The sequence below is a fragment of the Ahaetulla prasina genome, chromosome 5, assembly GCF_028640845.1.
Source record: "Ahaetulla prasina isolate Xishuangbanna chromosome 5, ASM2864084v1, whole genome shotgun sequence".
Lineage (NCBI taxonomy): Eukaryota > Metazoa > Chordata > Lepidosauria > Squamata > Colubridae > Ahaetulla > Ahaetulla prasina.
In genome coordinates, this window is record NC_080543.1 from 26,092,804 (window position 1) to 26,118,441 (window position 25,638).

The 25,638-nt window shown below is 40.0% G+C and overlaps 1 long non-coding RNA gene across 2 annotated transcripts in view; it reads left to right on the plus strand.

Moving 5' to 3' along the window:
- The window catches only part of LOC131199739 (uncharacterized), a 58,342-nt gene that overhangs the window by 17,813 nt on the left and 14,891 nt on the right, over window positions 1-25,638 (plus strand). For both annotated transcript variants that reach the window (XR_009155400.1, XR_009155401.1), the window contains exons 2-3: window positions 11,458-11,511; window positions 21,370-21,518. This is a non-coding gene — a long non-coding RNA (uncharacterized LOC131199739). The remainder of the gene's footprint in view (window positions 1-11,457; window positions 11,512-21,369; window positions 21,519-25,638) is intronic.

Below are 25,638 nucleotides of genomic sequence, written 5' to 3' on the forward strand. Positions count from 1 at the left end.
TAGTTCATCACCTGCCATCCAGGAACATGTTTTCAGCCTAACTGGCATAATGAATGTAATGTAAGCATATTTAACAAATGCACATAAAACTTGCGACCTTTTACTTAGGAAGCATGTCTTGAATCTAACTGTAGATCGGCTTGAGATCAGAAGTTTTTGGTTTAGTTGGAGTGTATGGTAGGTTGCAAATGATCTCAACAATCGATTTTGTGAAGGTATTAAATGAAACTGCAGATAACATGACCAAGGCATTTGTAAACATTTTAGAACAGATTAAAAGCAAGAACTAAAAATGGGATGATTGATTGTTCGATTACATGCCGGTTGGTCTCAACTCTTAGCAACCACATAGTTTTTTTCCCAGGACGAAGCAATGGGATGTAAGGGGTCATGATTAAAGGGGATAATCTCTACACTAATTTAGATATATTATTCCTAGAAATGAAACAATGTGCTCAATAACTGTTGAGTTCACAAACATAGTGAGCTGAATATCTTCTGAATTCCTTCTCCAGATTTTATTATGAAAGTATTTTCTAGTTCAAACAAAGACCTAGTTGTCAAACACCTGATAGGCTGAGTTGTTTTTTGTTTTAACTTCAGTATGTAAGTGGAGAAATGTACTGCAGGTTACATGAGTCATAACTTGTTCTTGTAAAAACATACAAAATGTGATCAATTGATCATAATAAAGCAGGTGGGCATAGTTTTTTAATCTTTCTTTTTTTGTTGTTATTCACATGATAGTACAGCACAGTTTACAGATTTTTTATTGCTGTACGTGCCAGATAAGGAGAAAAACCTGAAGCACCTGGAGTAAATTAGAAGATAGGATATCGTTTTAGTAAGTGAAGTGGTGGGACAGAACTCGCAACTTCTATTTCAGGCCGGGCAGAAAATCCTTCAAAGACCAGAAATATACCATTGAATGTCAAATGATACAGAGCTGAATGTCAAATTATATCTAAACCCCTTCACAATGTAACAGCAGCTTCACCAGAAACGGGAAGCAGTAAAGAAATTAAGGCTTCAAAAATAAAAAGGCCATGGGATCCTAGCGTGTTTTCCAGTATGTTTTCCCATAACCTGAGATCATATTCACATCCTTTATGTTATCTTCATGCCCTTGTGGGTAGCTGCTGCAGTTATCCCAAAGCCAGCCTTTTTAATTGTAGCTCCAGGTGACCTCCCTGATAAAGTCACCTTCTGGTTTTAAGTTTCTCTTTTTGGTGCCAAGCAAAGTTTTTATTCCTGAGTCATGTTAATTAATTAATGTATATACACACACAACCCCTTCATGGATTTTTGAACTTTGAACTCTGGTGCTGGAGAAGACTCCTGCGAGTCCCTTGGACTGCAAGGCGATCAAACCAGTCACTCCTAGAGGAGATCAACCCTGACTGCTCTTTAAAAGGCCAGATCCTGAAGATGAAACTGAAATACTTTGGCCACCTGATGAGAAGGAAGGACTCACTGGAGAAGAGCCTAATGCTGGGAAAGATTCAGGGCAAAAGAAGAAAGGGACGACAGAGAACAAGGTGGCTGGATGGAGTCACTGAAGCAGTAGGCATGAGTTTAAATGGACTTCAGAGGATGGTAGAGGACAGGAAGGCCTGGAGGAACATTGTCCATGGGGTCGCGATGGGTCGGACACAACTTCGCAACTAACAACAACACCACACACAAATATGCTCTAAGCATAAAGATTAAAACTAACCAGAATTAATATTTAGAATGAAGAAAGAAGAAAGGAAAAAGAGAAGAAAAAGCTAAAAGGACAGGAAAAATAAAATATAGAAACTGACATCCAATTTTCTTTCACAGCACTTATAACTACTATACATTAACCTTTTACTCTATCATTTTAGTATTACTTACATTTTTTATAATCTATTTTTTCTAAGCATCAAAAATATAGGCTATAAGTTCATTCGTTTTACTTTAAATTAATTTTCATTGAAGTATTGTATTTTAATGTAAATTTGAATTAATGGGATGTTTGCTGCATGGGTTTTGTCTGTTATAAGCCCCTTTGAGAAACCTGAGTTTTGAAGAACAATGTTCTTAGTTTATTGTTTAAACAAAATAAAATAAAATCTGCTGTCCCAGCCACTGATTAAAGGTTTTCATTCAGTTCTTCAACTGCCTGCTGGACTACTTAATCAACTAATTAGTTGTATATAGCTGGAATTTATCAATAGGAAAGTCGCTTTGAAAGTATTGAACAAATTATAACATCACTTAACATTTAATAAGTATAATGTCACTACTCAGGAGCTATCTTAGTTTATTTAATCCCTGATACAGAAACTCGGTAGAACCAAAATGACCTTTAATAAAATGCAATGCATGCTCTTAACTTCTTAATCATTTCACCCATTAAGGGAGATAATCAATCAGCTGAGAACCCTTAGTCACCCAATAAATAAATATTCCTTGTAAAATTCAGTTGAAATCCAGCAAGGCAGCCAAAAAAATTAAGTTTACATCAACTCTTTCCAACTTAGCTACAGTCCCAAAAGTAAGCCAACTGTTGTGCAACATGAGCATGAAAGAATTTTAATATGTGTCAAAATTCTTCTCTTGTATTAATGTTGTCTATTTAATCTCCAGTAGACTTTTTAAAAAATGATTTCTTTTGTTGTCTCTTCCAGCCCTAATTTCCTGTTGCCATTTTTCCCCCCGCTACCATTATCTAAAATCTGGTCTTTGCAGGAATGTCTGTTGCCACCTCTTGTATGTCTTGATCTCTGACTTCCTTTCTGTTTCTTTAAACAGGTGTGTTTTTACCTGAAAATATTGGTACAGAAATAGCTGTAACTGATCATTCTGACATCCTGCTCTCTGTTCTTTTACAGGGACAAGGCAGCATGAAAGTACATTTTTAGGTTGTAACAGGTAATTGCACAATTCACCTGTGTAATACATTACTGTAACACTGAACAGTATCTAGCTCTTAAATTCTTGTCCAGTTTTTTAAAGCTCTTACAGACTCCCCATATCATTCAACTGTTAATTGAAAATGGATAAGAAAGTAAAAGCTGGCATCAAGTAGATTTCATAACTATAGAAATATAAAAAACAAAAGAAGATAAAAAGAAAACAAAAATAATAGCCTGAACCCACTTTCTCTATGATACCTTCACTACTCTGTGGTTCGTGATCCTTAAAATTTTTTCCTACTATTACATTATAGGATACTGCATCAATTATTTTGTAGGAGGAAATAACCACATCCTGAAGGTCTCAATTTACTGAATATTAACCTCTATAATATTTCCAAAGCAACACCCTCACCATGGCTGCTGGTGTCCTACATTGTGGTTAGGTAAGCTATGATATATAAGGTTCAATGGTATCCAGCAGCCAAAAATTATATGTCTTCTAAAGGAAGAACGAAAAAAAGAAATAGGAAAAAAAAGGGGGGAAAAGCCACAAAGACTTCTAAAGTTATTACTTTTTTTGTTTTCCTCACTTTTCTCCTTCCAAATTATTTTTATGCTTTTAAAAAAAATTCTTTAATAAAAATGATATAAAATTATTACATATCTTGCCACTGTCAAACAAGATTGGGGATTCTTGCTTTATGCAGTATCTGAGTACTTACTTAAAGACTAACCTAGACTTACAATTACAGCTGAGAATTTCTTTTGTTAAGCAAGGCAGTTGTTAAGTGAGTCGTGCCCAGTTTTATGACCTTTTTTGCCACTGTTGTTAAGTGAATCAGGTGGTCGTTAAGCAAATTTAGCTTCCCCCATTGACTTTGCTTGCAGGAAGATGGCTGAGAAGGTTACAAATGGCGATCACATGACCCTGGGACACTGCAACCTTTGTAACTACATGTTGGTTGCCAAGCACCCAAATTTTCATCACATGACTGTGGGGATGCTGCAAATAATTATAAGTGCAAGGAGAAGTTATATGCTACTTTTTTTCACTAAACAATTGTTTGCAAGATGAAGGCCGCCTGTAACTGAAATTGTTGTTAATTTGATATTGCTTTCTCGTGAGTTTTTAGCTTTTACTTTACACTGCCTTGGGGTGATTTACCTTAAAAATGGCTTATTAATCTTACAAATACACAAACCAGGCTATCTAGGGTTGGCTCCCGAGGACATGGACAGGTTGCTGGGTAGACTGAATGCCACCACGTGTTTACTGGACCCGTGCCCCTCCTGGCTGGTGCTGGCCACTCAGGAGGTGACACGAGGCTGGCTCCAGGGGATTACGAGCGCTTCTTTGGTGGAGGGAGTCTTTCCGGCCGCCTTGAAAGAGGCGGTGGTGAGGCCCCTCCTCAAGAAGCCTTCCCTGGACCCGGCTGTTTTAGGTAATTATCGTCCGGTCTCCAACCTTGGCCACGGCGAAGGTTGTAGAAATATGGTGGCATATCAGTTTCCCCTGCACCTGGAGAAACTGTCTATCTAGACCCGTTCAGTCCGGCTTCCGGCCCGGTTACAGCACTGAGGCGGCTTTGGTCGCGTTGGTGGATGATCTCTGGAGGGCCAGGGATGAGGGTTGTTCCTCTGCCCTGGTCCTATTAGACCTCTCAGCGGCTTTGATACCATCGACCATGGTATCCTGCTGCGCGGTTGGAGGATTGGGAGTGGGAGGCACCGTTTATCGGTGGTTCTCCTCCTATCTCTCCGACCGATGCAGACGGTGTTGACGGGGGCAGAGGTCGGCCCGCGGCGCCTCACTTGTGGGGTGCCGCGGGGTCGATTCTCGCCCCTTCTGTTCAACATCTACATGAAGCCGCTGGGTGAGATCATCAGTGGCTTGTGTGAGGTACCAGCTGTCGCTGATGACACCCAGCTGTACTTTTCCACGGGCCACCCCAATGAAGCTATCAAGTGCTGTCCCGGTGTCTGGAGGCCGTCTGGGTTTGGATGGGGAGAACCAGGCTCAAGCTCAATCCCTCCAAGACGGAGTGGCTGTGGATGCCGGCATCCCGGTACAGTCAGCTGAGTCCACGGCTGGCTGTCGGGGGCGAGTCATTGGCCCGTGGAGAGGGTGCGCAACTTGTAAAAATGATTTCTTTTTGTTGTCTCTTCCAGCCCTAATTTCCTGTTGCCATTTTTCCCCCCGCTACCATTATCTAAAATCTGGTCTTTGCAGGAATGTCTGTTGCCACCTCTTGTATGTCTTGATCTCTGACTTCCTTTCTGTTTCTTTAAACAGGTGTGTTTTTACCTGAAAATATTGGTACAGAAATAGCTGTAACTGATCATTCTGACATCCTGCTCTCTGTTCTTTTACAGGGACAAGGCAGCATGAAAGTACATTTTTAGGTTGTAACAGGTAATTGCACAATTCACCTGTGTAATACATTACTGTAACACTGAACAGTATCTAGCTCTTAAATTCTTGTCCAGTTTTTTAAAGCTCTTACAGACTCCCCATATCATTCAACTGTTAATTGAAAATGGATAAGAAAGTAAAAGCTGGCATCAAGTAGATTTCATAACTATAGAAATATAAAAAACAAAAGAAGATAAAAAGAAAACAAAAATAATAGCCTGAACCCACTTTCTCTATGATACCTTCACTACTCTGTGGTTCGTGATCCTTAAAATTTTTTCCTACTATTACATTATAGGATACTGCATCAATTATTTTGTAGGAGGAAATAACCACATCCTGAAGGTCTCAATTTACTGAATATTAACCTCTATAATATTTCCAAAGCAACACCCTCACCATGGCTGCTGGTGTCCTACATTGTGGTTAGGTAAGCTATGATATATAAGGTTCAATGGTATCCAGCAGCCAAAAAGTATATGTCTTCTAAAGGAAGAACGAAAAAAAGAAATAGGAAAAAAAAGGGGGGAAAAGCCACAAAGACTTCTAAAGTTATTACTTTTTTTGTTTTCCTCACTTTTCTCCTTCCAAATTATTTTTATGCTTTTAAAAAAAATTCTTTAATAAAAATGATATAAAATTATTACATATCTTGCCACTGTCAAACAAGATTGGGGATTCTTGCTTTATGCAGTATCTGAGTACTTACTTAAAGACTAACCTAGACTTACAATTACAGCTGAGAATTTCTTTTGTTAAGCAAGGCAGTTGTTAAGTGAGTCGTGCCCAGTTTTATGACCTTTTTTGCCACTGTTGTTAAGTGAATCAGGTGGTCGTTAAGCAAATTTAGCTTCCCCCATTGACTTTGCTTGCAGGAAGATGGCTGAGAAGGTTACAAATGGCGATCACATGACCCTGGGACACTGCAACCTTTGTAACTACATGTTGGTTGCCAAGCACCCAAATTTTCATCACATGACTGTGGGGATGCTGCAAATAATTATAAGTGCAAGGAGAAGTTATATGCTACTTTTTTTCACTAAACAATTGTTTGCAAGATGAAGGCCGCCTGTAACTGAAATTGTTGTTAATTTGATATTGCTTTCTCGTGAGTTTTTAGCTTTTACTTTACACTGCCTTGGGGTGATTTACCTTAAAAATGGCTTATTAATCTTACAAATACACAAACCAGGCTATCTAGGGAAACTCTTTGCCTTAATGCATTAGAAAATGTAATTCATATTTCTTCCAAGTCTGAAAGATCCCAAAGCATGGACCCTTTGATGGATGGAAGCAGAATGCTCTTAAACATGAAGACTGAATTAATTAGAAAAAGAGATTCATGTATTAAGTCCATAGCTTAACTATTAGTAGCCTTTATAACCTCCTCTCATCTAATAGAAGTGAACTAACCTCACCACCCCAGTTTTACTTTACATTTCAATAGCTCCTTAGTGAATAGAGCAGATATTTTGAAACCCATAATAATTAAAGACAGAAAGATAAGTACAAAAGTTTATTTTTGCAGAAGTAGAATTCACTTTCCGCAGCTTACATTTATATAACTGAGTTTCTATGTCCTAGGTCAAAATGATATTTAATAAATAATAAGCACTGCTAGTTATCTACCACATATTCTCTAGTGAGCATATTTGCTTTAATAAAAAAAAAAAAGATAAATGGCCACATCTTGAAGAAGAACAGAGCTGGACATAATTTTAGTTATCAAATGCTGATAATTGACACAGAGACAGGCTTTGCTTTGCACATGGTTATAATTAATCCAGTTCAGTGACCTCAAAGGCTGCTTTTCCAAGAAATGGGTGACTTGATTCTTTGTCAGCTACTTCAGTGGATATAAATTACAAATGAGGTACTAATGAAGGATTTCATCACTACTTTAGCCTCAGATCAGCCTTCATTTTCCAGTTTATAAAAGTTTGTGGCTGGTGGGGGAGGGGGAGTACATAAGGGATAAGAGATTGGAAGCTCCTTGAAGCTGTTGTAAATCAGCGCAGGAAAAAAAACCATGACACCTTCTGTGAACCTAACGAGATTTGCGGGCTTGCTTTAAAACTCCTGCATGACACAAAAAGAATGAATCGATTACCTGAAAGCCAATGTAAGAGGTGGCCTTGCTAAGTTCCTTTTACAATGCAGTACTGTATGTCTAGTCCTTGACTTATGTCCATTCACTTAGTGACGGTTCAAAGTTTATCCTCACATGTCATCACAGCATCCTCACAGTCACGTGATTGCAGTTTGGGTGCTTGGCAACCAGTGTGTATTGGTGACAGGTTGCAAAATTGAATATGCTGGGATGATTCATTGAACAAGGGTATCATTTAGTACGGGGATCTCCAACCTTGGCAACTTGAAGACTTGTGGACTCCAACCCCCAGAATTCCTCAGCCAGCAAAGCTTTGCTGGCTGAGGAATTCTGGGAGTTGGAGTCCACAAGTCTTCAAGTTGCCAAGGTTGGAGACCCCTGATTTAGTAATAGAAGTTCTAGTCCAAATTGGGTTCCTAGGTCGAGAACTACCTATATATACTGTATGTATGTATGTCTATGTGTATGTCTATGATACTAGGCCATGATTTGTTCAACCCTGGTTTGTGGATTTAACCAAAAAGGCCCAAGTTCCTAAAGGATGCTAAGCCAATAGCAAACTACATACTACAAAGTATTTCAAATTCATTTTTACTTCATCTGCTGTCTTAATTGCTGATCTGGTTGCCTCACGGTTAATATTCACTAGTGTGGCTAATGCTGCACCAAATTTATCCAAACTACCACATTTCATCGTAGTAATTCACTTAGCATCAACCTACATTAAGGCACCAATCTGTCATCCATGAGGAGCAGGAAATGTTGTGAAAGAGTTGCTGAAATATTGTGTCAAATGGTTGCATGTTTAGGGTGAGATGGGCAGTGAACTGGCCATGCATGAGCTGTAGCTTGATGGTTACTCCACAGAACCATAGCTACGGTTTCATTATTTTCACAGAAATTCCTTCCTGACTGCATGGAGGCCAAATTCTATCAACAGAGAAATTCAGAGTTTAAAAAATCCACTTTCTGAATCACAAGTACATAAAACAGTGGTTTTTCACCTATCAGTTCTCTCATTTGGAAAAAAAATCCCTTCCTTCTAAAATCAATGGAAAGTCAAAATGTAGCTTAGAGATGATGTAAATAAAGACAAAATCTGAGGCCTTGTGGCCAGAAGTCCACTTTTTGCTTCCAAAAAGTCCAATTTTGAATGTGTCAAATGCTTATTAACTGGAAATTCCCTGGCAGCAGATCTTGGAGATTGTGGCAAATTGTCCCCATGGCTGCTTTGCATTTTCATCCCATAGTCAGATAGCCCTTCAAGAAACCTAAGATTGTTTTGCCACAAACAAAACAAATTGGTGTTAGAAGTAATTGAGGAATAAATAAATATATTAAGCCTCTTAGAAAACAAGCACAACCTAATTACTTTTGTCCTTTTTCTACTTCTTAAAGAACATGCACCAGCTTACAACAGTAAAGCACATAAGAAACATACTATTAAAACGATTTAATATGTTCCCACAAAATGAATTGGATTGGATTGATTGCTTTACTTTATAATGTTCTTCATTCCTAAGTCTATTTTTTTTTAAAAAAATTAACAACTCTATTCATCCTAATCATGAAATCATAAGAAATTTAAGCAATTAACAGTTATTATTTATTTAAAGAATTGTATCAGATTTTTCTGCTAAAAGATCTTTCAGAACAGGTTTTTAAAAAAGCATTCCAGACTGAAAACATGATGCAAAAAAAGGGGGGGGAGGAGAAGAAAGGAAGACAAACCTAAATTTTTTTGCTAGATCTATTTTTTGTTATGAAAAGGTCCAGGTTCACTGAAGTCCAGACAAATGGACTCCAAATAGCAAATTCTCTGCCTGAGAACCATATAGCTATCCTACAACTCCTTTTCCATTTATTGCTGAAACAAGGAGAAAATGAGACATAGTCAGCAAATTCAGTTTTTCTGTCCCTCAGCCCTATAATCTTCCTCACCAACCTTGATATAAACACATGGATGAATTGCCCTTCAATGGTATCAGGACTGGGAAGGCAGAAAAAGAAAACCAGAGACATAATTGGGCATAATCTGTGAAGCTATCTTGTCTTCTAATTCAGAGACAAATTTCATGGTAAAGTACATTAACCAGCAATAACCCAGAAATTCTCTGCATCATCTCCTCATATTATTATTTTGGCAATGCATAAGTTTATTTTACAATGGGATTTTCAGGGCCTTCAGACAAGTGAAATAGGCATCCCAGAGAATATGAAGTTGTGTAGAGGCTAATGTTATCATTATCATTTGGTCTTCAGATATGAAGACCAAAGTTATGTGGTCTTCATATCTTAATATCCAAGTACTGGTATCAAGCAAATGGCATCAGGCCACCTGAATAAATGTCTGTCCAAGCAGCTTCTGTGCATATAAAGCATTATTGTATTATTCAGGCAACAAAAAGACTTGAGCTCCATCTGATGGCCTTATTGTTGCCATAAACTTGAATCTACCTACTTTCTACTGCCTCTGTTACCTCAAAATCCTATTTTCTCTCACCTCAGAACTTCCGTTTACCTACATTCTTAACCTCAAACAACCCAAAATGATTGTGAAAACTATCTATATTAAGCACATATTGTTTTGAGTCTTAAAAACCTTTCATTCTTAGCTTCACTTACCATTTACCAGCTGTAATTACACAAGGTTGTCTTTGCAAGAGGAAACTTTTAATCTCATCTGGTTCATGCTGAAAGTATTACAAAATTATATCCGTAATATAAGTAGAGCAAATAGGGATTTACCTTATGTGTCCATTAAGCCCACAGGAACATAAGTTTGATGAGAAGGAGGATTTAATTTACTTTGACTTCATTTCTTTCATTAGCTCTGTTACCTTTCTCCAATCTGCTATCCTTCATATATGTTCTTCTGCCTGCCAAGAAGCTGCATGAAGACAAAAACTGAGCTCAGCTTGAGGGCATCTCTCTTTAATCCAATAGTCTGGAAGGCATTTGGTTGGTGGAAACTGGATTGTCCATAGAAATATATACTTGTGTACATGGAAGTAAACATGTTTATAAACATACAGCTCAAAACAAATTCTTGATTTCTTGCAACATAAATTTAGCACATAATTGGACATCTAACTCCTGAATGCCTCCAAAGGAAGATTCTTTTTTTTTTTTATCGTATTACACATATTGACGGCATGTAGAATCGTGATAGCACAGAATTGGAAACATCCGGATACCCCAATGGATCAAATTATAATAAAAATATATATATGAATGTGCAGAAATAGATAGATTATCGATGGAAATGAAAGAGAGCGAAGATACTAAGTACTATCGAATATGGAATAGATGGTATTCCTGGCTGGAGAGTAAGCATAAAACTTAAGGGAGATTTTTGTCATGAGACTGAATTCTGAATAGAGGTTAAGATAATTTAAATAAGAATGTTGGCTTATAGAGATACTTAGAAGTAGAATCTGTATATAGAAGTTAAATAGGTTAAGAGATACCGATGTAGGAAAAGCTGTTATGAGTAATGTAATTTTGATGCATTTGTCTTTGTTTGTTTGTTTTTTGTTTTTGTGTATTGTGGGTTTTTTTTTTTGTATTGTGTATTTTAACTTTTGGAAATTCAATAAATATTACTTTTCCTTTTAAAAAAAAAAGATTCTTGACCAAGTTGTGGAAGACTAACATGGAAAGTCCCTAATTTTCTTCTTTAATAGGACTCACTCCCACTCTTGGGTTTATTGCCTTCAGTTATAAACGCAGATTCAATAAGCAGAATTGAAAAGGACTGTAAAGATCCCACAGGTTGGTCTATACAAAATAGGATTGTTGTTTCCAAGAAAATGACATGGTTTAAGAGAAATTTTTATGTTCTGTGGATGATAGTTATTGAAAAATAATATTGTGCTCCTTTGTTGCTGATGAACATTTTAATCATTAACATTTTAATGAAGTCTTTAGTCAGTATCCATTTGCAGAATTTGAAATCTATTTTATCCCTTTTGTTTTGCTACAACAACTAGTTACTTAAAGAAAGCAACAAAAAACTTGTATCAACCTGTCTGTTCATTGCATTTCAGGACATACGGCTCTGCAGATGCTATAGCTGTGGATCAAAGTCTATTTTTTTATATGTAAGTGACAAAAAGCAAAATTAGAAGTAGACACTAGGCTTCTACAGAGACATCTGTCTGCATAATGCCTGATCAGAGCTTTCCAAAGCTTTGTGAAGTTTTGCATAGACTCTTTATATTACATGGGTTAATGTTGTTTAGAAAAACAACCCAGCAGACAGGTGACAGATTCCTGGCAGATCCAGGAAGAACGCTGGATGAATGAGAGGCAGATTTCCTAAAATTGTATCTGTGACCCATTTTCAAAGAGTGCTAAAACTGTCTTCAGAAATGTGTCAGGACATGGGCAAACCTCCGCAGGGATGGGCTTCAAAATTTTTAGCAAGGGGTTCTCTGCCTGGATGCTGGGTGGGCGTGGCCATGGAGAACGTAACCTAGTCAGCCTCCTGCACCATGGGGGGAGGGGGCGTTTTTGCCCATCCCGGGCTCTGGAGGCTTTTATCAAGCCTCCGGGAGGGAGGAAATGGCCTCCCCAGGTTCTGGAGGTTCTGAAGTTCTTCCTGAACATCTGGTTGGCCCATTTTTTGCCCTCCCCAAGCCTCCATGTGTGCCCTGCACTTACCTGCATCCAAAACAGGCCTTGTGGGGACTCCTGGAAGAGGTGGGGCAGGGGCAGGGGTGAAATGCTCCCGGATCAGACCGGCTCACGCGATCTGGTGGCTATGGCGGCTGCTGGTTTGGAGGACCGGTAGCAAAAATCCCTAGCCCCACTCCCCTGCCTCTGCTGAGCCCAACCATCTGCAGAGGTGTTTTTTTTACTTTTAAAAGCTGGTTTTGCTTCAGCCGAAACATGCCTTTAAAAGTAAAAAAAGCCTTTGAGGATCCCACCCCTCAACTGAGATCGGCAGAGACTTTAAAATGTAAAGTCTCCTCTGGTGATCTCACCTGAGTTCATCAGCAGAACCTTACTTGTACTCTTACTTGTAGAAAACATGTTTTCTACAAGTAAGAGTAGAGATTCTTAGGCACTTACCTGATTACTGATGAACGCATGGCCACAGCCCGAAAGCAGTTTCAGTTTCAGCCCAGACAGAATCAATCGCTCAGCTAATATATTTCCTCGGTGATCAACTGGCTGGCTTTGCTGGCTGAGGAACTCTGGGATTTGAAGTCCAAAATAAAATAAAATAAAATAAAATAAAATAAAATAAAATAAAATAAAATAAAATAAAATAAAATAAAATAAAATAAAATAAAATAAAATAAAATAAAATATTTGTGCAGCTTTCTGAGATTTGGTGTGTTTCTGTAATGTTTCACTCTAACTACACAAACACACAAAATCTCAGAAAGCTGTATGTAGCATTTTGTGTGTGTGTGTGTCAGTTGTGTGTGTGTAAAATGTGAAAGTTGGTTTTTGAGCTTTTTGTGGCTGTGTGAAGTGTGAAGTGCAGCTGCTTTTACATTGTGTGTGAGTCAGTTGTGTTGTGTTGTGTTGTGTTGTGTTGTGTGTGTGTAAAGTGTGAAAGTTGGTTTTTGGTACCTCTTATTGTTTTTTATACTTTGTTAATTATTTTTATTATTTATTGTTATTGGCCACGCCCACCCAGTCATCTGGCCACCAAGCCATGCCCACCAATTAAGCCATGCCCACAGAACCCGTAGGGAAATTTTTTAGATTTCACCCCTGGGCAGGGTGGGCAGGGCCAGCCAGGAATGGGATTTGGGGGTTCTCCAAACTGCACAGAATCTTAGCTACAGGTTCTCCTGAACCCCTGCAAACTCCCAGCAGCCCACCCCTCAACCTCTAGCCTTTGAACTGTTAGCTGGGAACTTGATTAAACACACCATTCCTAGCAGCAGGAGATATTCGGTAGAGGCAGAAATAAATCTTGTGGAATCGATCACACTTAACCTTTATCACATCAAAACATCCTTTCTTTTAACAGGATCTAAAAATTTATTTATTTATTTATTTATTTATTAAATTTTTATACCGCCCTTCTCCCGAAGGACTCAGGGCGGTGTACAGCCAGAATAAAAACAAAATATATACAATTTAAAACAACATTTAAAAAGAGCAAATTTTAAAGGCTGATTATTAAAATTTAGATTTAAAATTTTAAAATAATTAAGAATACCCAATTAAAATTCAACACTAATTATGCCAGTCCCGCTTTAATAAATAAATATGTTTTGAGCTCACGACGGAAGGTCCGAAGATCAGGCACTTGACGCAGGCCAGGGGGAAGTTCGTTCCAGAGCGTAACTGCCCCCACAGAGAAGGCCCTACTCCTGGGGGCCGCCAGCTGACACTGTTTGGCGGACGGCACCCTGAGGAGACCCTCTCTGTGGGAGCGTACGGGTCAGTGGGAGGCAAAGGGTAACAGCAGGCGGTCTCGTAAGTATCCGGGTCCTAAGCCATGGAGCGCTTTAAAGATAGTTGCCAAAATCTTGAAGCGCACCCGAAAGACCACAGGAAGCCAGTGCAAGCTATGGAGCAGTGATGTCACATGGGAGCCACAAGCGGCTCCCGTTACTACTCGCGCAGCCGCATTCTGGACTAACTGCAGCCTCCGGGTGCACCTCAAGGGCAGCCCCATGTAGAGAGCATTGCAATAATCCAGCCTAGACGTAACCAGAGCGTGAGTGACCGTGCATAAGGCATCCTGGTCAAGGAAGGGACGCAACTTGCGAACCAAGCGAACTTGGTAAAAGGCCCTCCTGGCGACGGCCGCCAGGTGTTCATCAAAAGACAGCCATCCATCCAGGAGGACGCCCAAGTTGCGGACCACCTCCCTTCGGGCCACTAACTGCTTCAACAGCCAGCTGCGGTTGCACCTGACTGTACCGGGATGCCGGCATCCACAGCCACTCCGTCTTGGAGGGATTGAGCTTGAGTCTGTTTCTCCCCATCCAGACCCATACAGCTTCCAGGCACCGGGACAGCACTTCGACCGCTTCGTTGGGGTGGTCCGGGGTGGAAAAGTACAGCTGAGTATCATCAGCGTACAGATGATAACTCACCCCGAAACCACTGATGACCTCACCCAGCGGCTTCATATAGATGTTGAATAGGGTAGGCGAGAGAATCGACCCCTGAGGCACCCCACAAGTGAGGCGCCTCGAGGACGACCTCTGCCCCCCTGTCAACACCGTCTGCGACCGGTCAGAGAGATAGGGGGAGAACCACCGATAAACGGTGCCCCCACTCCCAATCCCTCCAACCGGTGCAGCAGGATACCATGGTCGATGGTATCGAAGGCCACTGAGAGATCTAATAGGACCAAGGCAGAGGAACAACCCCTGTCCCTGGCCCTCCAGAGGTCATCCACCAACGCGACCAAAGCCGTATCCATGCTATAACCGGGTCGGAAGCCGGACTGGAACGGGTCTAGATAGACAGCTTCCTCCAGGTGCCGGGGGAGCTGCCATGCAACCACACTCTCTACAACCTTCGCCACAAAGCGAAGGTTGGAGACTGGACGGTAATTACCCAAAATAGCTGGGTCCAGGGAAGGCTTCTTGAGGAGAGGTCTCACCACCGCCTCCTTCAAGGCGGCGGGGAAAACCCCTTCCATCAAAGAAGCATTTATAATTCCCTGGAGCCAGCCTCGTGTCACTTCCTGAGCAGCCAGCACTAACCAGGAAGGGCACGGGTCCAGCAAACATGTAGTTGCATGTAACCTCCCAGCAACCTGTCCATGTCCTCGGGAGCCACAGAATCAAACTCATCCCAAATAATCTCAACAAGATGTGTCTCTGTCATCTCAGCTGGATCATCGCAATCTTGGTCCAAACTATCCCGAAGCTGAGCGATTTTATCGTATAGATAACCGTTAAACTCCTCAGCTCGTCCCTGTAAGGGTCATCCGTCCCTCTTGATGGAGGAGGAACGGGTCACCAAACAGGGCGGCCGGGCGGTTATCTGCCGATGCAATGAGGGTGGAAACGTAGGAACGCTTCGCCTCCCTCATTGCCACTAGGTAGGTCCTAGTAAAGGACCTCACTAGTGTCCGATCAGCCTCGGAACAGCTAGACCTCCAAGTACTCTCTAGGCGTCTTCTCCGGCGTTTCATCTCTCTCAGCTCCTCGGAAAACCAGGGAGCCAATTGAGATCTACGCCGGGTCAGAGGCCGCAAAGGCACGACACGGTCCAAAGCCCCAGCCGCGGCCCGTTCCCAGGCCGCAACCAGTTCTTCAGTCGTGCCGTGGGTAAGATCCTCAGAAAACGGCCCAAGCTCCGTCCGGAACCTCTCCGGGTCCATCAGGCGCCTGGGACGGATCCAACGCCAAAACCAAATAATTGGCTTCATCATAAAGTGAGATATGAATGAATGAATGAATATTTTATAAAACAATGAAATGGAAGAACAGTAAAAGCTAATAGGAAGACAGACAGAACATCAATAATTGCACGTACTTTTACCCTCCCAATGCCTTTTCTCAGGTTCTTTTCCTTTTATAATGTGTCAGCTGTAAATGTAGTTTTTAAAATGGTGTGTTTGTTTCAGAGGTGAGTTCTACTTACCTTTACTACCGGTTCGTAATGGGAGTGCGTGCTTCTGCACATGCGCAGATCACCCATGATGACGTCGTGGTGGGTCGGCAGAACCTCCCGCCGGTTTTACTAGTGGTTCTATAGATCCGGACTGAAGCAGGGGCAACCCACCACTGGTTTGTTTGTGTGTGAGGGAGCTTCCCACTTCCATTAAGATGGCATCTCAAGCTTTTTCAGAGGATTACCTCAAGTCATTTTGGGAATCAAAAAAATGACAGTGGGGAAATCTAATTGTGCAAATAGATTTTCATTGCTCAAAATCAGGGGAGGGGGGGTTTAAATAGCAACTGCATTCGTAGGCTATTAGCTGCATGTAGAGAGTTTGTAGAGAGTGTGGTTGCATGGCAGCTTCCCCGGTACCTGGATGAAGCTGTCTATCTAGACCCGTTCCAGTCCGGCTTCCGGGCCGGTCACAGTACGGAGACAGCTTTGGTCGCGTTAGTGGATGACCTCTGGAGGGCCAGGGATAGGGGTTGTTCCTCTGCCCTGGTCCTATTAGATCTCTCAGCGGCGTTTGATACCATCGACCATGGTATCTTGCTGCACCGGTTGGAGGGGTTGGGAGTGGGAGGCACCGTTTATCGGTGGTTCTCCTCCTATCTCTCCGACCGGTCGCAGACGGTGTTGACAGGGGGGCAGAGGTCGACCGCGAGGCACCTTACTTGTGGGGTGCCTCAGGGGTCGATTCTCTCGCCCCTCCTGTTCAACATCTACATGAAGCCGCTGGGTGAGGTCATCAGTGGTTTCGGGGTGAGTTATCATCTGTACGCTGATGATACTCAGCTGTACTTTTCCACCCCGAACCACCCCAACGAAGCTGTCGAAGTGCTGTCCCGGTGTCTGGAAGCTGTACGGGTCTGGATGGGGAGAAACAGACTCAAGCTCAATCCCTCCAAGACGGAGTGGCTGTGGATGCCGGCACCCCGGTACAGTCAGCTGCAGCCGCAGCTGGCTGTGGGGGGCGAGTTATTGGCCCCAACGGAGAGGGTGCGCAACTTGGGTGTCCTCTTGGATGGGCGACTGTCGTTTGGGATCATTTGGCGGCCGTCTCCAAGAGGGCCTTCCACCAAGTACGCTTGGTGTGCCAGTTGCGCCCCTTTCTTGACCGGGATGCCTTATGCACGGTCACTCATGCCCTTGTCACTTCCCGCTTGGACTATTGCAATGCTCTCTACATGGGGCTGCCCTTGAAGTGCACCCGGAGGCTGCAGCTAGTCCGGAATGCAGCTGCGCGGGTAATAGTGGGGGCAACTCGTTGCTCCCATGTAACCACCAATCTTGCGCAGCTTGCACTGGCTTCCTGTGGTCTTTCGGGTGCGCTTCAAGATTTTGGTTACCACCTTTAAAGCGCTCCATGGCTTAGGACCCAGGTACTTACGGGACCGCCTGCTGTTACCTTGTGCCTCCCACCGACCCGTACGCTCACACAGAGAGGGCCTTCTCAGGGTGCCGTCCGCCAAGCAATGTCGGCTGGCGGCCCCCAGGGGAAGGGCCTTCTCTGTTGGAGCTCCTACGCTCTGGAATGAACTTCCCCCCGGTTTACGTCAGTTGCCTGATCTTCGGACCTTTCGGTGTGAGCTGAAAACGCACCTATTTATTCAAGCGGGACTGGATTGAAATTTTATTGGGGTATTTATGTTTTAAGATTTTAAATGGTTTTAAAATTTCGGCCACATTATAATATTTCTTTTTAACTTCTTTTAATGTTTATATATTGAATTTTTACTTGGCTGTACACCGCCCTGAGTCCTCCGGGAGAAGGGCGGTATAAAAATCGAAATAAATAAATAAATAAATAAATTCATTTCTATGATGTAGATAACAGAGAATGTAAGAGCAAATGTTAGGCAGGTTAAATAAAAATAAACTTCCATAATTTTGTTTATTTTAATCAGATTATACTGTTATATCCTAAGAATACTGTCACTGCTGTATCTTTTCTTTAATCCTAGAAGCTTTGGGATTTTGAATTAGTTTATTATTCTGAAACTGAAGTTCCCAAAGAATTCTAACTTTTGAGTTTTATTCTAACACATTCCAAAGCATCTTTCTAAAACATTTCAGATCATGTGAACAGCACAAAAACATGTTTCAAAGTAAATACAGAGAAAAGCAAAATATGTTCCCCTTATATTTTTCAATCAAGCCATTCAGACAAATGATTTTTTAAAAAGCTATTTTTTAAATTCCGGCAACAGGAATATGCCTTGAGATTTTCTAATGCATAGTGGAAATTCCCACATTGAGTCTGACTTTTCATGGAATTATTTTTGTATGCTTAGTGTTAAAATCAAAACCAGAAAATCCAAATGAAGCACAATATTTTGCAAGGTTCATGAAACTCTCCTACTGTTATGTACCCTACTTATTTTTCTTTTTTTTTTCTATAGTGGTAGGAATTTCAAGTCAATGGGAAAGTCAGATTCACCTAACAACCGTGTAACTGATTTAACAACTCAGTGATTCACTTAACAACTGTGGCAAGAAAGGTCATACAATAGGGCAAAACCTAACCACTATCTTGTTTAGCAACAAAATTTCAGGCTCAATTGTGTTTGTAAATTAAGGACTACCTGTATAACAATGGGTTGGGCTATTGTAAAACTTTAAACCACCAGAGATCCTAAGTAGGGCTTAATGATCTCTTACTCACCGAAGCACAAGAAAAGGAGTTTTTAATTTAATCTCTTTCCCCACTAATTATCTCTGCCTCCTGCTTTCCTAGCTGCTGGGACAATCCCAGGAACAAGGCTGAAACTGAAGGTTGCAAAAGGAAGTTAAAATGCTTCAATATCCCCTTTCCTGAACATGCTAGATTATCAGCTAAAAAGAAGAATGTGTTCCATTGACAGAAGTCCTACTCTTTTAACTGTATCCTGCATGATTTTCTCCTCTTTATCAGATTAATTAATATATGGTGTTCCCAAGGTAATACAAAATCATAGGAAATCCAATTAAAACCTGCAAACAAATCAAATTAACTGAATTGGTTCTATCATTGACGCAATTTGTCCAGGTTCTTTGCACCAGCAGACACTTGTAATACTCACATTCTTTATGCAGAAAAGATCTGGCAAAGAGACATCATTTTTATATGATGGGGGGAAACAAATCTCAGGAATGTAATTAGGAATGTGCCATTTGAGAAATTTTATTTCAGCACTGTTAAAGATAAGAGATTTAACTCATTCACTTACATACACTCTGTATTCTGTAAAGAACATCAGAACTTCTTTCTCCTGGGACATTATAGACTTTTTTACGGTGGTCAGCTATTACCTGAGCACAGAGCTGCTTAATAGAATTGTGTTTGCTTTTTCCTGATACTACCCATTTATGCTTTGATTGGCCTAATGGTCAAGGATTAAGATAAAGTCCATTAGGGCAATCCTATGATTGCTCATTCTTTTGTGGAAGAGCATGAATTAAGAAGAAAGTGACCAAGGCATTTTTGATAAAGCAACATTCTAATTTCTTCACTCAGATTACTGTGTGGTCTGGCTCCTATGCAATTTTAAAATTTGCACGTTTAAAATTCCAGACTGTGTGTGATCACCAAAGGTGTCTTCTGTGCTTATTATCTAACTCCCTTCTAATATACACACTGTGTGCACATGAGGATCAGTGAGGGAGTCCAGCAGCACCTTGTGTCCTCCAGAGATGTTGGGTTTCATGACTTAGCATTCCAGCCAAATTATTTTATACTGATAAAACAGGCAGACGGTATTAGCAACGTTTTGGGTTGCAGCCAAATTGAAAAATTATTCTTAGCTGTCCATTGCAAACATAAACCAAACTCAGTGGAGTTCACACTGGCTATAGCGTGGGAGGGAGGGTATATTTAACTTCCCTGGCCTTTGAAACAGTATTATGAAATTATTGATGAAAAACATAAAACAACCCAGTCTGAAATTTCAGTGAGACTAGGGCATTCAGCATTGCACCATTGGTTTAGGAAAGGGAACATAAATACCAGTAATTTTCTATGGCTGGTCCCTGCCTTATATCAAGGAAAATGTACATGTCTAGTAGGGCATGTCAAATTTTTCAACTTTCAATTTCCAAACATTATGGGTGCTCAAAAGTTGTGACATGCCTTGGGGATTATAAAGATATTTTGGTTACTTTAATATAATTTAGATGTCCTTGGTAAGTAACTACATAAATATCATAACTTTTTAATTATTATTATTTTGTTTTCTACAACTTTGTTTACCTCAAGTGAAGATGGTTGTCCAGGGTTGTTTAGTGGATAGCTTTCAAATCACCAATAATCCTGATTATTTTTAATTGATGATGCCTGGATCTATTAGGAGTAAAAAGATATATAGGTACCTTTTTAAATGTTTTAATACATATTAAATTTAATATACTTTTAATACAAACTGGAACAATTTTTAATTGTTAGATGAACATAGACGACCTAAAAAGCTATTTCCTTTTTATCCTGCAGCAGGCCCCCATGTTGTCTTGTAACAATTGGGGGGGGGTACCATTTTTCACAAAATTAATTTTATTGCTGCAAGTTCTTTATTCAAATTAATGCATCGACTTGGACTACAATAAGCTTTATAGAGAATTTTTGGAGAAATAGATAAACAAATTAAATAGTTGGAACTTCAGCTCCACCTCATGGCATTGTTAAAATCTACAGGTCACTTGCTCAGTATTTTCATTTGTTGTACTAAGGCGCTCTAAACTTTTTTATACTGTAATGTCAGATGAAGATTTTTCACATTTGTTTTATTTCCTCAAATCTGCTGATAGACATAAAATGAAAAGGATGAGTACTTTGTAAAGGCTGGAGAAATCATTAAATTTTAAAATATGGATGTGGCTTTCATAAGCAAAAGAGCAAGTCGAGAGTTTTATTTCTATAAAAATAGAAGGAATGGAGCTAAGTTATAAGTGTTGATAACCTGTTATAAAACCCTTGTGGAAATTGGCAAGCTGAAGTAAAAAAAAATTGAAAGAAAAACAAAATACAGCTGAAAAGTACTATTATTTGAAGATCTGATTATTTGAAATGCTGTCTTGATATAAGTATAGCATTGTCATCCCATAATAAGCAATCTAACAATGTCTTTTCCAAATTTTTCCTGCCAAATGAACTTGATCCTAAAGTAGTTTTGCTAGATGCAGTATCATTTTTTCTACTATCTCTTGCATGAAAACTCCCTAAGTGTTACCTGTCAAGCAATTGTAATAAAAAGCATAAAAGCCCCTCTTTTTCTATTTAATTAAGATCTAGAATTCAATAAAATCCACTTTGGCAAAAAAATATTCAGGTACATATTTCCATTGTTTTCTCAAACCGTGAGGTAAATTAAAATAACAGCTTTCTATCTTTCCACCAGTGATGGCTTGCTCCCTGTTTGGTCTGGTTCTTGTGAACTGGTAGTAAAAGCTGCAGGAGACTCCGCCCACCCACCTGGACGTCATCTTGGACGATCTGTGCATGCGCAGAAGCTTCTGTGCGCACTCCCTTTGTGAACCGGTAGTAAAGGTAAGTAGAACCTATCCCTGCTTTCCACCTTATAAAATATTAAGGCCCATATATATATGCTTGTCTTGTTAAAATATGCTATTGAATATGGACACAAAAACAAAAGGAAAATTATTCTGGTATTTTTCATGAAGTAATGATAAATGATGCCATGCAAAATGTAGTCTTTATTGATAACATAAATGGCTGCTATGTATACAGATTGTATGCACTTATGCAGATAATGTTGAAGAAAATTCATCTAGAGTCACATCCTTGCGTTAGTTCAATATTCCCCAGTCCTCCAAATAAACATCACTTCCATTCAGTATGTTGTAAAGGACCACATTAACTGGGAATTATATTAACTGTAATCCTTCACAATGTAACCCTTCAGTCTAATGTTCATGAAGCACCCCCTTCCCGCCTAGTGACTCCTGGGTTTGTTGAGATTACAATTTCCCAGATCCCCTGTTAATATGGTCACTGGGAATGCTAGCTCAGAGTACTGGAAACTAACATTTCAGCAGACCTGGTAGTCATCAGATTAGAGAAACTGTTTTATGATAGGCTCAAAAACCTTTTCATTGCCATTTGATAATTTTGATCAAAATAAAATTTACATTTGTCTACATTTGTGTATGTGTTATTTATGTGCCTATTCATATACTTTCAAGACTGCATTCAAATGGAGATGGAGATATAGAGATATAGAGATAGAAATAGAGATAGATTATAGATATAGAGATATAGAGATAGATACACACACACATTGTCATCAACACAGACAGACAATTTATAGCTTCGCCTCTCCTGACTGTGACCTTGAGCAATTACATTTTGAGTTTAACGTCATCTTGCTAAGGTGCTGTAGTTCATGCATTTCATTTTACCATTTGTTTTTCTTGGCAACGCAGCCTACCATTACAGAAATGACAGCTTTGGCTAAATTAAGACGTATCCACATCCTGTTATGCATTAAATACTACCAGTGTGGAGATTTTTACAATCAAAGACAAACTGGAGAAGTTTATTTCACCAGAAGTAACAGCAGAGTATATTTTCAGGACATTCTAATAATGCAATATATTATGGTGACAATGTAACCACATAAGCTGGCACACATGGTCCCAGGCATAATTGCACTGATATTATGAGGTCCCATTGCCTCGTTTATATCCATATATTGTTGAACTGTCAAGGTGCTTATAAATACTTTTGATTACCTCCTATAAATACTATAGGAGAACCTCAAGATGTTATTGAGTACAGTGGCTGAAACATGACAATCTATGAGAATAAGCCAACTACTTTTTTACATTGTTCCAAAATTTCAAGTGTCCCTGAATTCTTTATTCTTTAATCAAAATCATATCTTCATATTGTTTTAAGCAAAGGTTCAAATATATTTATTTGCTTGCTTTTCAGGTCAGTCCCAGAAATCAAGAAAACACATACAAAATTCATAGAGATCAACTTTATGTCAGAAATTAAAATAATTCACTAAAAGTGGAGGAGGATACAATTAGTTTTAGCATGAAAATAAAACAGCATTGCAAACTTAGCTATGCTTAAAAGATTTGATAGAATGGAAAAGACCTTTAATACCTTTTCTTGGTATCAAAAAGGAACCACTCTAAATCATGCGGTGGCTCAGTGGCTAAGACGTTGAGCTTGTCGACTGAAAAGTCAGCAATTCAGTGGTTCAAATCCCTAGTGCCACGTAACGGGATGAGCTCCCATTACTTGTCCCAGGTTCTGCCAACCTAGCAGTTTGAAAGCACATAAGAAATGCAAGTAGAAAAGTAGGGACCCCTTTGGTGGGAAGGCAACAGCGTTCCATGCACCTTTGGCATTTAGTCATGCCAGCTGCATGACCACGGAGGCAACTTTGGCTTTGAAATGGAGATGAGCACCACCCCCTACAGTTGGGAATGACTAGCACCATCTGCACATGCACCATCTGCACATGCATGCGGTTTTCACACACGCAATGCACATGTGTGAATGCTGTCTACACTTGCGTGCTGCACGTAAGTACTCTCGCACCCATGCACAAATGTGCGTGCATGCACAGGAGAACTCCAAAGACCATCTGGGCACCCTGAGCTGCATGCATGCATACCAGAGGCCTGAACACCAGCTGGGATGCACATGCATGTGCAGCTGCAGGTGAATTGGGTGACAGCTCGCGTGCCTGGAAAGATGGCTCTGTGTGCCACCTTGGGCACACGTGCCATAGGTTCACCATCATGGAACTAGAGCATACAAAACATTTGCTAGACCAATTCTCAAGTACAGCTCATCTGTCTGGAACTCACACTGCATATCGGACATAAATACAATTGAGAGACTCCAGAGATATTTTACAAGAAGAGTCCTCCATTCCTCTACCCGCAATAAAATTCCTCTACCCGCAAGGGCCGGAATAGCTCAGGCTGTTAGAGCCTGTTATTAGAACACAGTAGCCTGCAATTACTGCAGGTTCAAGCCCGGCCCAAGGTTGACTCAGCCTTCCATCCTTTATAAGGTAGGTAAAATGAGGACCCAGATTGTTGGGGGGGCAATAAGTTGACTTTGTAAAAATATACAAATAGAATGAGACTATTGCCTTATACACTGTAAGCCGCCCTGAGTCTTCGGAGAAGGGCGGGATATAAATGTAAACAAAATAAAATAAAATAAAATAAAATAAAATAAAATAAAATACCTGATGCCACCAGACTTCAAATTTTGGGCTTAGACAACTTAGAAATACTCCAGCTTTGGTCTGATCTAAGCGTAGCTCATAAAATTATCTGCCACAATGTCCTACCTGTCAATGACTATGTCAGCTTCAACCACAACAATACATGAGCAAATAATAGATACAAACTCAAAATAAACCACTCCAAACTTGATTGCAGGAAATATGACTTCAGCAACAGAGTGGTCAATGCCTGGAATGCACTACCTGACTCTGTGGTTTCTTCCCCAAACCCCCAAAACTTTAGAATAGAATAGAATAGAATAGAATAGAATAGAATAGAATAGAATAGAATAGAATAGAATAGAATAGAATAGAATAGAATAGAATTTATTGGCCAAGTGTTTATTGGACACACAAGGAATTTGTTTTGGTGCATATGCTCTCAGTGTACATACAAGAAAAAGAAAAAAAATACCTTCATCAAAGGTACAACATTTACAATACAAATGATGGTCATAGGTTGCAATTTAACCCTTAATGATAGCAACAAAAAGTTACAGTCATACAGTCATAAGTGGAAAGAGATTGGTGATGAAAACGATGAGAAGATTAATAGTAGTAGATTTAGCAAATAATTTGATAGTGTTGAGGGAATTATTTGTTTAGCAGAGTGATGGCCTTCGGGAAAAAACTGTTCTTGTGTCTAGTTGTTCTGATGTGCAGTGCTCTATAGCATCGTTTTGAGGGTAGGAGTTGAAACAGTTTATGTCCAGGATGTGAGGGATCTGTAAATATTTTCACGGCCCTCTTCTTGATTCTTGCAGTATACAGGTCCTCAATGGAAGGCAGGTTGGTAGCAATTATTTTTTCTGCAGTTCTAATTATCCTCTGAAGTCTGTGTCTTTCTTGTTGGGTTGCAGAACCAAACCAGACAGTTATATAGGTGCAAATGACAGACTCAATAATTCCTCTGTAGAACTGGATCAGTAGCTCCTTGGGCAGTTTGAGCTTTCTGAGTTGGTGCAGAAAGAACATTCTTTGTTGTCCTTTTTTGATGATATTTTTGATGTTAACTGTCCATTTTAGATCTCGTGATATGATAGAACCTAGAAATTTGAAGGTTTCTACTGTTGATACTGTGTTGTCAAGTATTGTGAGAGGTGGAAGTATGGAAGGGTTTCTCCTAAAGTCTACCACCAATCTGTCTACTGTTGACCTCACCCCATTCCTAAGTGTGCCTTCCATCCCTGTCCTAATATTCCTTTTTACTCTTACTCTTTTCATGTATTCAAATTATGTTTATACTTTTACCTTATACTTATATATGCTTGACAAATAAATAAATAAAATAAACAATACATGAAACACAGTGCACGTTTGGGAACTACAGCTTCTAATTGTAAACAGGGTCATAGATTAATAACAGAAACTTGAATTTCATCCAGGAATGAA